This window comes from Vicia villosa, linkage group LG6, assembly GCF_029867415.1.
Source record: "Vicia villosa cultivar HV-30 ecotype Madison, WI linkage group LG6, Vvil1.0, whole genome shotgun sequence".
Lineage (NCBI taxonomy): Eukaryota > Viridiplantae > Streptophyta > Magnoliopsida > Fabales > Fabaceae > Vicia > Vicia villosa.
In genome coordinates, this window is record NC_081185.1 from 28,251,745 (window position 1) to 28,266,037 (window position 14,293).

Consider the following 14,293-nt stretch of genomic DNA (forward strand, 5'->3'; position numbering starts at 1 on the left):
CCTGCATCTAATTTATACTGCATATTCCTGATTTTGGAAATTTGCAGGTGTTATAGTGACAGGCGGAACCGTCACTATTATCTCCCGTTGGTAAAAGTCTGATGAAAAATCCAATTGGGGAAGACGACTGCTGGGCGCGCGATTGTTTGTTCAATTTATTTTATTTTTTTTCAGTTATTATATTTTAATCAAGTGGATTAACCAACAGCGAATGATAAGTGCTCTAGTGGCAACAGGAGGCGTCATAAGGTTTAAGCATGGGAGAGGGGGTTCGAGCCTCACTCCAGACTATTAATTTTCATAATTTGTATGCTATGATTTTCCTGCAGATCCAGTGTATAGGAGACGCACACCCTTACTATATACCCCCAGCGCATCACCATCAGATCTCCAACATTCCAGATCCAACGCACACGATCATGCAGTTGTACCATGCACCTACAGAGATGCACCACACCCAATCGCAGCTAAGTTTCTATTTATTTTTTTATTATATAAGTTTTTTACTTATTTCTTTTCCTTTTAACTATATAGTTTTCCTCCTTATATTATTTTCTTTTTTCTTTTTCTTATTAAATTATTTTGCTAAAATGTTTTTTACTAAATAATGTTAGTTTTATAATTGTTTATATTTAATCGAAACCCGACTTTTTGTCATTTTATCGTTAATTGTTTTTTAAACGATAAAAATCATCATCCTTGTACGTATCTTTTATCAATTAAAATTCTTAGGTTTGTTAACCTCGATTTATAAACCTTAGAATCCTCATGTAGGTGTTATCCACTAACGTTAAAAACCTTTTGGGTCACAATAAGTTTTCTTAAAATAACCTTTTAGGGTGTGTACATTTTTAGGGTTAGTAATCCTAGGGAGTGCAAGCCTTGAAAATAAATTAGATCACTAATTATAAGATAAAATTATCTGAATATTAATCACGTGATTGTTGCACCCACACACCTTTAGGGTAATTCCTCTGGTTGCCTTGTTGCCTTATTGTTGCCTTGTTGCCTTATTATTTTTGTTGCCTAAAAATAGTCAAGTCCCTCGATTCCGAGGATACCTAAAGCAAATGTTGCCTTCAAAGTTATTGAAACTCCCTCGAGGTTGCCTTATAAAGAATAATTGTCCCAATTGCTAAGGTATCCTTGCATGATGCCTAAAAAATTTAATGACTATTATATCCTTCCCTTAGACTACCTGCCCTCTTTATGGCAAGGGACAGTCTTATGGAGAACGATATCTTCGATGACCCGTCAACATCCAATTGAAAGACTTCCTGCCCTCTTATGGCGTGGATAGATCCTTTCGCCCGAAAAGCTAAAAGAACAATTTTTTCAAACTTAGGGTAGTTGCTATTAATTGCTTGCTCTATTTCAAATTCAAAAATCAAATTCAGACTCTTTTTTCCATTAATTTTCAAATACTTTTCAAAAAGACTACGCTTATTTACAAGCTAAAGTTCTTATCCGAATTTCTATTCATACACTACTTTTCAAACAAATCAAACATTTTCAAAGTGAGCTAAGCAATTAAGAGCCCATGGAAAACCATGGATGCAAAGGGTGCCTTACACCTTCCCTTTGCATAACTTACCCCCCGAACTCAAAATCTTTCAAAGGTCTTTTCCTGTTCTTTTAGCCTTTCCTAATTGGATAAAAATAAAAGTCGGTGGCGACTCTTGCTATCCGCGACATTTCGATCGATAAAAAGTCCCCACAATGTTTAGTGCAAGTGGGGGAGGGATTTTATCAGTATTGTTTTCTTGTTTGAGTTATTTTATTATTTTTAGTATGTTATCTTCTTAGGTTTGTGTTTTCTTTAAATTTTGTCCAAAGTGTAATAGGGTGAAGATTGGTGTCGAAGGCATGAATTAATGAGTGGTGAATGGATGAACGACACAACCAAAAGCTAACTCCTCAAGGCACTTTGGAAGTAGATGTAGCCGAAAATGTCAGACGCAACTTGGTGAACGAAATTGAGAAGTTAAGTGACAAAATCAAACTGGAAAGAGAAGTCACACGATATGAAGGGTGTGTGGAAGTTGCAAACTTAACCTACCTGGTGAGGAATGTAAAAAGCCAAACACGTACAAAGATCACCATAAGAGTGAAATCAGGTATGACTTTATCTCCCTAATTTTGCGTCTGTCCTACCAACACAATACAATTGTGAAATCACACAAGAGGCACTTGTTTGTTTTTCCTCCGATCCTTGTCCTCCACCATTTTTGTTTTGTTTTTATCATATCCCTCGTTTACCCCATTGAGCCGTTCCCCCTTGTTTGTTTTGTTTTCTATCCATCATTCATGTTTACCATTTTCGTTTAGCACTTATCGTTGTTTATCTCAGAACCATGTGAAAATTGTAAGTTTGGGGTGGTGCATATGAAAATAAATGGGCAAGTGTGCAGAAAAATAAACAAAAGAGAAAAGAGAAGTGTGTGAAACACATTAAAGAAAAAGAAAAAAAAAGAGTATTAAAAGAAAAAAAAAAGGAGAAAAAGAAAAAGTAGTTTGACACACTTGCCTAAAAAGAATTGAAAGACTCACTGATTCTAACACTCGAAATTTCGGTGAAAACAGAGAGTCTAAGAAGAAACCCCCACACATACATGAACACAAAAACGAGAGAATCAACATAAGTGCAGAAAAACCCATTGTGTACCCACTCCTTGTTTATCCGACCTCCACCTCAGCCCCATTACAACCCAAAAAGCCCTCAAATTATGTGAATTCTTTTTGGGTAGTGAAAGTAGGATGTTCGCAAAGTCAAGGGTTGATATTGCATATTGTGATTTGAGCGAAAAACACTCTAACCACGAGAGACTTTGTGAGAAGTGTGAAAATTTTGCAGGTGAAATACACCTTGATGTGAAATGTGATGGACAACAAGGCGCGATAAGCCCAAAAGCTGACTCAAGGAAGAGATTCAAGTTGCGAATGATATCGGCTTTGTTGTGGAAAAAGAAATTCAAGGTGACCTTTGTTTGATCGCTTGCATCGCTTGAGGACAAGCAATGAGATAAGTTTGGGGTTGTGATCGGTCACCATTTTACACTTAATTTCATCATGAATTCGACACATGATCATCATGTTTGGTAACACTTTGTGGTTGTTTTCAAATGTTTTTCTTTAATTTATCTAGTTGTAGTTTATTTGTTTGCAATTTGTTTTTGTGCCATTTTTCGTTGTCAATTAGGTGCTTTTGATCTCGTTTGGTAATGGTTTCAGGTTGGCTTTGGATTGATGAAAGATCGCATGTCCAAGTGGTACGCAAAAAAGGAAACAAGGAACAAAAATGGAGTTAGAGGCAGAGGCTGACACGGACTGCCCGTGTCACCTGACACAGCCGTGTCAGGCCTCCTGAAGAAAATCCCCCCAGACCAGAAGCTGACACGGTCTGCCCGTGTCAGCCTGTGCGGACAGAAATTCTGTATTTTTATGTTGTAATATTTTTAAAGTCCTGGGGGCATTTTTGGTATTCTGCATTGGACCTGAAAACCTAGAGAGGTTAAAAGCAATCTGAAAGAGAAGGAAAAGGACACTTTTGGAGATCGTACGATAGAATTCCAGAGAAGAGAAAGATAACTTCATCAAGGGTTTGGAAGACGAAGAGATTCAACGGTGGACACCACTGAAGATCAGAGTTTTCATTAATCTTTGTAATGTCTAAACTCTTTAAATTGTGTTTCTTGAATACTATGAGAGGCTAAACCCCCCAATGCTAGGGGGTGTCCTTGATTTGATTTGTAATGACTCTGAATATCATATTGCTTTAATCCTATGTTCGTATTATTCAATTTGATTGTTTAAAGTTTGTATGCTTTCTTTGTCGGCAAAACAAGGATTAATCTCCGGTTAACAATCTGTAGGACTACGGTTGTTAAGGTTTTTAGACAATAATCTTATAGTTATCACCTAGGACTAGGGATACCATAAGGTTATTTGAATATTCTTGATTAATTACAACTTTGGAATAATCCTGTGTTTCTAAGGACTTAGGCAATAGGATTGTAAACCAAAAGGTTTTCACTAAGGACTTAGGAAAACACCCTTAAGAATAAGTAGTTGCATTATATGAACTTGTTAAAGAGATCATTATTCAGAGGAGTTATAAAGCAAATCATACACCTACCTTCGCATTACTCTAAAAGTTTTTAAAATGTTCATTTTAATTTCAGCTTATTTATTTTTATTCACTTATTTCAATATAACAAAAACACTCATATGCCATTTTGTTTAATTGACTAGTTACAATTATTTATATTTCCTACATAATCCTCGTGATCGATACTTCGTGTAAAACCCATTATAACTACACCGGTGAAAATAGTACACTTGCTATTTTACCGATCAATATATATATGGAAAAAGTAAAATTTGAATTATAATAAATAATATTAGATTATTTTTAGAAACATTGAAATATGGAATTAAACTAATATAAATATCTATCTAACCATACTATTCTATAATCCTATAACTTCTCTCACTAAATTTCCTTCCAAAATCTCAATTAATAAAAAAAATGTGGTTGTCTTTTTTAATTGAAATAATTAAAAAAATACTAAAATGCAAAGTAAAAATAAAAATTAATTATTTTAATTTTTACAAACTCATAATTTACTATGATATACCACCTATAACATCTACATTTGTTTTTAAAATTAATAAATTCAATATTAATTTGGCAGCTATGTATAATAACAGTGTTCACGAGGACTATAGTGAGGGAATCTGAAAATTACAAGGGGTTTTATGACCTTACTCGAACAGGATCTGTTCTATAGGCTCGTACTATTGTGTCCTTGATTTCAAAGGAGACAGGAACATAAATCTGGCGGATGAACTGTTACCGTGCGATCAGAGCGTGATTAACGGCTTTGATGATACTCAGTTTGAGCTATCATCCTGAGGCATTAGATGATCATTCTCGGAACAGAACATGGTACGAAGTGCCTTTAGTGTATATTCAACTGAGATAACTTTTAGGGTTCCATACTACGAGGGCGACCGCAAAAATCGGTACAATCGCCGCCAGAAGGATCCGGTAGCATCAATAGTACTCCGACTGAATCTGTAACAGACATAGAGAAACCCTTTAATGAAGTACCGGTAACTGCTGAACGAGGAAAAACAGTGGTTAATGAGGGCACAAACACAGAAGATAGAACACGGAAGGAACCACCTGAATCACGAAAGCTTTGGACAGATGTGCTAAATGATAATAGGAACTCGGAGAAGGGCATGGCAATTGAGTTTATTGCACCGACAATGGTGAATGGGGGCATTGATATTGAAATTGCAGATGAGGATATGGAATCTGAGCTTCTATATTATGAGTCAGCATTAATCCTATATGTTTTGGGGGGTGATTTGAGCATGAATGCTGTGAAACAATTTATGATGAAGACTTAGAGCTTTGTCTCTCCCTGATATGTTCTACCACGAAGAGGGATACTTCATTCTCAGATTTCGTTCGCTAAAGGATAAGGATCTGGTTCTCATAAAAGGCCCTTATACCATTAGGAATATGCCTGTGTTGAATAAGGAATGGACTTCAGGATTCAACCTGAAACTAGATATGCTGAGAACTCTCCCAATATGGGTCAAGCTACCACAACTTCCCCTTCACCTTTGGGGTCCAAAGAGCCTCAGCAAGATTGGAAGCGCAATTGGTACACCTTTGGTCACTGATGAATGCACGACGAACAAAGTACGGGTGTCATATGCTTGGATATTGGTTGAAGTTGATATTGAAGGATAGAAAAACACATAGAAAGGTGGGGGGGGTTTGAATAAGTGTGACTTTAAAAACTCTTAAGATAAAAACAATGAACACAATTATTTTTATCCTGGTTCGTTATTAACGAAACTACTCCAGTCCACCCCCTTAGAGTGATTTACCTCAACTGAGGATTTAATCCATTAATCAATCTGATTATAGTGGTTTTCCACTTAGATAACCTCTACGTCTTCTAGAGTATACTGATCACAACTTGATCACTCTAGGAAATCACCACTTAGATAACCTCTAAGTCTTCTGGGGTCTACTGATCTAACTGATCACTCTAGGAACCTTTTACAATCAATGTAAAATAAATGTTTACAAGAGTATGAATTGCTTCTTAGAAAGATATAATCACAACTATGATATTTCTCTTAAGTTCTAAGCTTAACATTCACTAAATATTACAAGAGTTTGTGAGCTTGAAGATGAAGTTCGTGAGTTTTGATTTCAACAGCGTTTCAGTAGTTTTGCAAAAGTTGTCTCTACTGCTTTTGATCAGAACTTCCATATTTATAGGCGTTTGAGAAGATGACCGTTGGGTTGCATTTAATGCATTGCGTGAATAGTACAACGTTGCATTTAATGTTTCACACTTTTGTCAACTACCTCGAGCCATGCTTTTGCTGCTTTTACTGACTTTGCCTTTTGTAGCTTCTAACGTTCCTTTTGTCAGTCAGAGATTAGACTTAATAGCCTGTCATCTTGTACTTGCTTCTAAACTCTGATTTGTAGATACAACGTTTGAATATCATAGTCATTCAGCTTGGTGCAGAGCATCTTCTTGTTTTCTGACTTTGAAGAGCTTGAGCGTGATACCGTTCAGAACATCAGTGCTTCTGCTTCTGATCTCATGTTCTTCTGATGCTTCATAGTCCATGTTCTGATTCTGCTTGACCATCTTCTGATGTCTTGCAAGAGCATGTTCTGATGCAGCCATCCAGAACCTTCTGAGTCAGTGCTTCTGAACGCTGAATTGTGTATACTCTTCATATATTTCCTGAAATGGAAAATGCAAAGGATTAGAGTACCACATTGTCTTATACAAAATTAATATACATTGTTATCATCAAAACAAGAATATTGATCAGAACAAATCTTGTTCTAACAATCTCCCCCTTTTTGATGATGACAAAAACATATGTAATTGATATGAATTTGCAATCAGAATATCAGATGACAAAAGACAATTACACAGATATATCATAAGCATATAAACAAAGTGTGTGAATATGTCTCCCCCTGAGATTAACAATCTCCCCCTGAAATAAATACTAGAAGAATTTATAAATAAAAGACTTCCCTGAGTTTTTTTCATTTCAGCAGAGACTTTCACTTTGCCTAGAACTTCAGAATATTCAGAGCTTCTGCTTCTTGCTTCCATAGGACAACTTCAGAGCTTTGAATTTCTTCTTTGTTGTCATAGCATGCTTGATTGAATCAGAACATTCTTGAATGTATCAGAGCATCATTAGAGCATCTTTACATCCTGAAATGTTTCAGAACATACTAGACAAAAATATCAAAGCATGAATGTATCAGAACATTCTTAAGAAGGAAAATGTATCAGAGCATTCAAGAGAAGAAAATGTATTAGAGCATATTCTACAAAGAGAATATCAGAACATTCTTCTTGCTTCTGATCTTGAAGCTTCACAGTACTAAGCTTGCTTCAATTTTCCAAGAACTTGCTTCTTTATAGAATTGCTTTTCCTCATGTATTTACTTCTCATGTTGAGCTTTTTCAGAATATCTTCAATCCTGCAAAAAATCTCAAAAACATAGAACTTGCAAATAATGTTAGGAAATGTTGAGACTTAATCCCAACAACTGATATAATAAACCAAATCAATTATCATGTTTCTCCCCCTTTTTTCATAACATCAAAAAGCAGTAAAAGATTCAGATGATAAAAGACTCATAAAGTGAAGAAAATATTGATTTCATTGATCAAAATATATCAGAAGTACAAAAGGCAGATGCAGAAAACAGATACATAAAACAAGAAAATATCTAAGACCAAGACAGACTACGGCTAGCCTAGCTTATTAGTTAACTTGGCCAGAAGGTTTTTGATCTCAGTAGTGTCTTCAGTCTGCGTCTTCATGAAAGATCTGAACTCATTGTGAGTATCCTCATGCTTGTCCAAACGAGAAGCTAGATCAGCTTGATTCTGTTGAAGAGCCTTCATGGTGTTTATCAAAACAGAAGGTCCAATAAAAGAAGCTTCAAAGCTATTGTCCATAAGAGGAGGATTCTCAACATGTGCATCGACCATGAGAACATCAGCTTGATTTTCCTTAGCAGGAGATTGCTCAGCAGGATGATTCTCATCATCTTGATTCTCAGTAACAGCTTCTGATTCAGAAGCAACTTCAGCATACACAGGAGCAGGGATTTCAGCTTTTGAATTCTCAAGGGCCATAAGAATGTCAGCCAAATTTTGTGGAGGTGTAGGAGCAGCTGGTTCTGATGGATTTTCAACTTATAGATATACCATATCTGGTGCATTAACAGAGGGATTCTCCCTTATCCAGTTGAATATGGACTGAAAGTCTCTAGTCAGAACATGATAATGAGGCTTCCACACGACCATAGCAAGAGGATGCACCTCTTCAAGCTCATCAGAATATTCCTTCTCTTCAAGAGATTTCCAGCTCTTAATGGGAAAGAAATAGTTGTCTTCAAAATCCCTTAGGAATCCACAAGGGCCAGGAGCTTCTACTTCACATTCCTCCTGAAGCTTCAGAAAGTCAGAATTGATCTCCCTTCTGAAAGCTCTCTAGAGACCCTTGGTAGCAACATAATCCGTCCTGGCATTAGGTGCAACCTTCAAGGCTTCTAAACCTGTCTGTACCTTATGCTTCAAAAATTCAAAACGCACACCAACAGATAGTTCAGGGTTAGGGGTTTTGAATTGGGTGGTTGAGGAATCTGGGTTAAGAATGAAGTATGGTTCAGGTTCTCTATTAAAAGAAAGCAATGATTCTGCTTCATCCTCAGAGTCCAAGACAACAAAAGCAGGGTCAGGACGAGGTTTAGGGGTAAAGTTGCAGCCACGGAATAATTCTTGTAAAGAATCAAAATTTGGAGATTCTGATGCATTGGCATTGTTGGGAACAGGGGAGGCAACAGGGGAGAAGTTTGCATGAGGAGGAGGTTGAGAAGTAGAGATATTGGTGTGAGGAGGAAAGAGGGTTTGAAGGGGTAAGATTTCTAGGATTGGTTCAGAAATGGGGTGGTCAGAAACAAGATTTGTCTTGGGTGAAGGAGGAGAGGTGAGAACTTTTGTGGTTGGAGGTGATGAGGCTTTTTCTGGTTGAGAGATGGGGGGAACTTCTGTTGGTACAGATTTTAAATTTAAAATAGATACAGAATCAGGTTCAGAAATGTGAATACCTGAAGATCTCTTCTTAAGATGCCTCTCAGACTCATCTCTAATTGCCTTCCTCTTCTTATGATACACCACCTTCTGCTTTCCTTTCAACGCTTCCTTCTTTCTTTCTTCTTCTGTTTTCTCCTCTTCTTCAGGCACCTTTTCCTTCTCAACATCCTTCTTCTCAGTTAACATTTCTTCTTTCTTTTCTGATTCTTTCTTTTTCTTCTTCTTATCTTTCTTTTTCTTTTCCTTTTCAACTTCAGCTTCTTTCTTTTCTTCAACAGCCTTTTCTTCATTTCTCTTCTCCTCACTGATAGAAGGAAGATCTAGCTTTCGCTTTGTTCTTCTTTCTTTTTAAGAAGCAGCTTCTGGAAAGACTTCTACCACTCCATCCTTGGAAGTTGGAAGCTGCTGCTTTCTTGTCCCAATAGGAGCATCCACAGAACCTTCTTGTTTGAGAATATTAAGGTAATGAACCTTAACTTCTGGTTGTTCATTGAGAAAGAACATCTCGAACTCAGAAAGTATTGGACCTCTTCTGTTTCTCAAATTTGGATCTGGTTGAGGAGCAGTACCAACGGCTTGAATTAGACCCGTTTTCCTCAAAGTAAGAGCATTCAAAGTACTCCCAATAACTGTGTAAGGATCCTTGATAACTCCAGCAGTTTCCAATTCTTCAACCATCTTGGTTTAAACCAGAAGATTGGTGATAATCCTCCCAAAAGGAATAACAGTTCTCTTCTTCTTCAGTCTGTTCTCATCTCTAGAATCCTTTACAGCATTCCACATATGATTGAAAATGATGTAAGGGACATCTACCTTCTTCTGAGTACCAAGGCAATATAGGATGTATTGTTGGTCTCTGTTGATGAAGTTAGAAGAACTTGTTGATTTCCGGTGATAGAAACAGCCCAGAAGGATCTTGGTCCATATCTTGTAAATTTCCTTCAGATTCTTAACTTCTGTTGATTTCTTCCCATCTGTGAAGATTTAAGCATGAACAGCATCTCAATTTGTTCTTGGAGTTGCTTCAACCTCTCCTTCAGCATTCATCAAATCAAACAGCATTCTCAATGTGTTTTCAGTGATGGGAATGAATCTTCCATGAACAAAAGAAACGATGGCTTTAGGGATAACAAAAGCATGAATCCAGAACTCCTTCACTAAGTCTGGATAGACTGGTCCACAAAATTCAAGGAACAAAGATGACCATCCTTGAAATACCAAGTTATCTTTGATATGAATTTGATGTTCTTCCAGATTTTCAACATCCACCATCAATTCACAAATAACTTCTAACTGATCCAGAGGAATCGAGCAAGTGATCTTAGGAATGAGTTGTTGCTCTTGTTGTCGATGTTGTTGCTGCTGAGACGAAGAACCAACATTTGGAGATGAAGACGAAGCCATTGACACTTTTCTGAGATTGCTGGGTTTCTTTTTAGGGTTTAAGAAGAGAGCAAAGAGGTTGCAGAAATGCATACACAAGAGAGAGAATGAATGCATGAAAAGAGAAAATGATATGATGAGGGCGGTTTAAATAGACACGGATTTGAAAACTAAATGCAATTAAATTCTGAGAATGAACAATTACAGAATGCAGAAAATCAAATGCATTTAATGTTGAGTGACGTTAGGGTAAAACGTGATATTTGAAATGATTTGCATAGTTACCTAGGGCGGCGTCTCATCAACTGCACGCATGCTTGTCCAATTAGAGTGAACACGTGTTCATCTTCTGGAATAGCTGGTGACAGCTGTTTTGCTTTAAAAGAGATTCTGAATCAACTTAGACATATGAAACGTTAGGAATAACAGAATCAGAATATCTAACTGATCAACATTTAGAACTTCTTATAAGAAAATAAAACTGATCATTTCAAATCTAATTCATATATCAGAACTTCTCATCCTTTCATTCTGGGAATAAATCCATACTGATATTCTTCAGAATGAACTTAAACCTATCTTCAGCAAGGGGTTTTGTAAGATATCAGCCCATTGATGGTTGATCAATGGTTTTTACACATGTTTTTACTGTTATTTTTAGTTGCATTTGAAGTATTTTAATTAATGTTTATTTTCCTTTTTCCGCATTTTATGCTTTGATTGTGTGTTTCAGTGTTTGTAGGCTCGGGTGAATGAAAGGGGATAAATCAGTGCGAAAAAGTACAAAACTGAAGAAAAGCACATAAGCTGGTCAAACGCGTCCCCAGACGCGTGTGGACGTAAAGAAATCCCAGTTTCTACTGGGACGCGTCCCCAGACGCGTGTGAAGCTTGAAAAGCCCTCAATCTGATGAAACGCGTCCCCAAACGCGTGTAAACCAGAGAAAAAATGCCATGCTGCCAAAACGCGTCCCAGGACACGTGTCATATCCCCAGACGTGTGCCCACACGCGTGTCGTCCACCAGAATTACAAAGGAAATGCCTCTCCCTACCAGGACGCGTCCCAGAACGCGTGTGACAGCACCAAACGCGTGCCCACACGCGTGTGCACGAGAAAGATTGGACTTTCTCGCTGAAAAGCCCAGTCAGGCAGAAATAAAAGGAGGAGAATGCGTTTGAACAAGGGTTGGACAGTTTTGGGTGCGAAAATACATTGGAGAAGCTGGAGAACTCAGATTCTAAGCAAGGATTGAAGATTTCCATGAGCATTCGCGATTGAAGATTTGACTCCCTTTGTTTATCTGTAATGTTTACATTTTAAACTATGTTTTTCGTTATTGTTAAGAGTAGCTAAACCCCCCAATGCTAGGGGGTGACCCTGACTTTGATCTGTAATGAATAAATTTATATTTTTGCAATGATAATTTGGTTTGTTCTATATTGATTTGTTCTCTGACTGTTTTATTGCTTTTTCTGACGGACAAACGGAGATTGATTTTGTGTAATACAATTAAGCCGGACAAGCTGTTGTTCATTATCTATCTGAGAACATAATTTAGTAGATATTACCTAGGACTAGGATTACCCTTCAATAATCAGATTATTCTTGATATTGGAATGCTTAACGTCAACTGTAATTTCTATGGACATAATGATTAGGTTGAGGGATTAAAGAATTATTACCTGAGGACTTGGGAATAATAAACCTTAAGAACTGATAGTCAATTGGACAAACCATTGTTGCATGATATAGTTATATTTTTTGCATGATCAAATCATTCACCATCCCTAGCATCCTACTCATATCTGTCTAATTCATCCGTACTTTAATTATTTACTGTAATTGCTTTTTATTCAAAACCAAACCAAACCTCTTATAACTTTTGTTTAATTGAAATACTGATAAAACTCTGTATCGTCAAGCAGTCCTTGAGATTCGACATTCGGGGAATTTCCCCTTTATTACTACAGAGGCAAAATAGTACACTTGCTATTTTACCGATCAAGTTTTTGGCGCCGTTGCCGGGGACTGCCGAAGATTATAGAGTTTTAGATTTATTTCAATTAGAATTTTGTTGTTCTGCGACTAAAATTTTATTTTCTGTACTTTTTATTTTTTTTCCTAATTCTAAAATTTGTCTAATCTGTGTATGCGAGGTAAGGCCTCAGCTGAATTTCTTTTTGACGCAGAAATTGAAAGAACTTTGCACGCAAGGCGTAGACAAGCTCGGTTGGCTAAGCTGGAATCTGAAGAAGAAATTGTTACAGTTCATTCAGATTCAGATTCTGAAAGTGAAGAAGAAGTCATGGGTGAAAATCCTCCTCCTCCTGAGAGGCTCCTTGGTGACTACGGTGTTGAAAACACACTGGGGGGAAGACAAAAAATTGTCAACCAACCGGTAAATGCGGCCAATTTTCAACTGCACCAAAGCACCATTAATCAGCTTGAAAGGAAGCCTTTCACCCGAAAGGTTAACGAAGACGCAAACAAGCATCTGCAGAGATTTTTGACCATGAGCACCACTCTAAAAATTGACGGTCATACTGAAGAAGCGAAGAGGCTGGGGATGTTCCCTTTTACTCTAGCGGAAGAGGCAGAAGAGTGGTTCCATTCTCTACCAGCAGGCAGTATCACGTAGTGGGAAGAGATGGAAAAGGCTTTTCTCAATGAATATTTTCCAGCGTCAGTCTTTCTACGAAAAAGGTATGAAATTCTGAACTTCAAGCAAAAGGAGGGTGAGTCTTTGGGGGATGCTTATAAAAGGTTCAAGAGGACTCTGGTGGCATTTCCAACACATAATATGGACAAAACTGAACAGATACAAATGTTTGTCAACGGGCTCAGAATCAAGATAAAGCAGTTGATCGACACAGCAGCTGGAGGCTCAACAAATTTCACAACAGCCTCTAGTATCATCAAAATCATTGAAGCAATAGCTGTGAATGAGCATTTGGAGTTATATGACAGGTGTACGAGCAAACCTGAAGGAGTCATTGATCTGAAGCTAGAAACCAACAAAATTCGGGTCGAAGATGCAATAGCGGCTGAAGTTGAAAAGAGATTGAAGGCTATGAATATAGGTACACAACAGGTGGCTCAAGTGCAACAAGCTCAACCTGTAATCTATGAAATTTGCAATGGCCCTCACCAAACTGTGTGTTGTGTTGCTACTCCCAAGCAAATTGAAGAAATCAAATTCTTGAGGCAAAATAATCTGTATTCTAACACCTATAATTCTGGGTGGAAGAGTCATCCCAACTTTGCTTGGAAAGGTCATCAATAACAACAATAAGGCCCTCAGAAGGCGGAGTGGGAAGTAGCTATTGAAAGATTGGCTGGACAATGCTCACAATTTCAAGAAGAGACAAGAAACAACCACAAGAACACCACAACTTCAATAAAAAATCGGGAAGCTCAAGTGGGTCAAATAGCGCAGCATCTCACTCTACAGGCACAAGGTACCTTTCCGAGCTCAACTGTGAAAAATCCGAAAGACCAAGAGAAGATTAATGATGTTACAACAAGGAGTAAAAAGGTGTTAGAATCGGAAAAAGAAAAAGAGGAAATAGATGACCCTATGTTAATAGAGGTGGATTTGGAAATAAGAGAGACCTTGAAAGAGCCAGAAGTTATGATACCACCGGTTAAACCATTTGAAGAAAAAAATAAGAAAGATGTTGAACCGGTGATCAAACTACCTTTCCCTTCCAGAGTGACAAAGAAGAATTCAAAAGAG

General features: G+C 37.4%; 1 non-coding gene across 1 annotated transcript; it reads left to right on the forward strand.

The window, feature by feature from the left end:
- Window positions 1-4,758: 4,758 nt before the first annotated feature.
- LOC131615452 (small nucleolar RNA U3) lies at window positions 4,759-4,982 on the forward strand. The gene has a single exon (XR_009287861.1). It is a non-coding gene; the product is annotated as a small nucleolar RNA U3 (small nucleolar RNA).
- Window positions 4,983-14,293: the final 9,311 nt, after the last annotated feature.